The 1,378-nt window shown below is 54.5% G+C and overlaps 1 pseudogene across 1 annotated transcript; it reads left to right on the forward strand.

The window, feature by feature from the left end:
• LOC111156168 lies at positions 1-553 on the forward strand (annotated as a pseudogene). Its single transcript, XR_002641186.1, has one exon. The product of XR_002641186.1 is annotated as a macrophage migration inhibitory factor pseudogene (transcript).
• Positions 554-1,378: the final 825 nt, after the last annotated feature.

Below are 1,378 nucleotides of genomic sequence, written 5' to 3' on the forward strand. Positions count from 1 at the left end.
TGCTGCGGGAGGCGCATCGGTTAGTTCCCGTGCACCGGTCCCCGCCGTTTTTCCGCCAGCGTGCGGATGTTCGTAGTGAACACCAACGTCCCCCGCGCCTCCGTGCCGGACGGACTCCGTTCCGGGCTCACTCAGCAGCTGGCGCAGGCAACCGGCAAGCCGGCCCAGTACATCGCGGTGCACGTGGTCCCAGACCAGCTCATGGCCTTCGGCGGCTCCAGTGAGCCGTGCGCGCTCTGCAGTTTGCACAGCATCGGCAAGATCGGAGGCCCGCAGAACCGCTCCTACAGCAAGCTGCTGTGCGGCCTACTGGCCGACCGCCTGCGAGTCAGTCCGGATAGGATCTACATCAACTACTACGACATGAACGCGGCCAACTTGGGCTGGAACGGCTCCGCCTTCGCCTGAGCGCCACACTTGCCCAACCTGCCCGCACCAGGCCCTGCCACCCGCAATATTGTGCCCACTTCACCCCCCCCCCCCCCCCCCGCCCCCCCCCCCCCCACCCCCGGCCCACTAACGGGGGTGGCGGCGCCAAAAAAAAAAAAAAAAATTGGGGTTGTCTGGGTGGCTCAGTCGTTAAGCATATGCTTTCGGCTCAGGTCATGATCCTGGGGTCCTGGGATCGAGTCCGCATCAGGTTCCCTGCTCAGCAGGGAACCCTCTTCTCCCTCTGCCTGCTGCTCCCTCTGCTTGTGCGTACTCGCTCTCTCTTTCTCTCTCTCTGACAAAATCTCTTTTAAAAAAAGATTTTATTTATTTATTTGACAGAGACACAGCGAGAGGAGAAGGAACACAAAGCAGGAGCAGTTGGAGAGGGAGAAGCAGACTTCCCCCTGAGCAGGGAGCCCAATGTGGGGCTCAACCCCAGGACCATGGGATCATGACCCGAGCTGGAGGCAGACCCTTAACAACTGAGCCACCCAGGCACCCCAGAATTGTTGGATCATATGATAATTCTATTTTTAATTCTTTGAGACACTACTGTAGTGTTTTCCACAGTGGTTGCATCATTTTACATTCTCATCAACAGAGCATAAAGTTTCCAATTACTCTACATCTTCACCAACACCTGTTATTTTCTGGGGGTTTTGTTTCTTGGTAGTAGCCATCCTGTTGGGTGTGAAGTGGTATCACAACAGTTTTGATTTACCTAATAGCTAGTAATGTTGAGCATCTTTTCATACCCTTAATGGCCATTGGTATATCTTCTTGGGAGCAATGTCTATCCAAGACTTTTGGCAATTAAAAAAAATTATTTATGTATTTGACAGAGACACAGCAAGAGAGGGAATATAGGCAGGGAGAGTGGGAGAGGGAGAAGCAGGCCTCCCATGGAACAGGGAGCCTGATGTGAGGCTGGATCCCAGGACCCCAG

This window comes from Enhydra lutris, unplaced genomic scaffold, assembly GCF_002288905.1.
Source record: "Enhydra lutris kenyoni isolate GAN:26980312 unplaced genomic scaffold, ASM228890v2 scaffoldscaffold45, whole genome shotgun sequence".
Classification (NCBI taxonomy): Eukaryota; Metazoa; Chordata; class Mammalia; order Carnivora; family Mustelidae; genus Enhydra; species Enhydra lutris.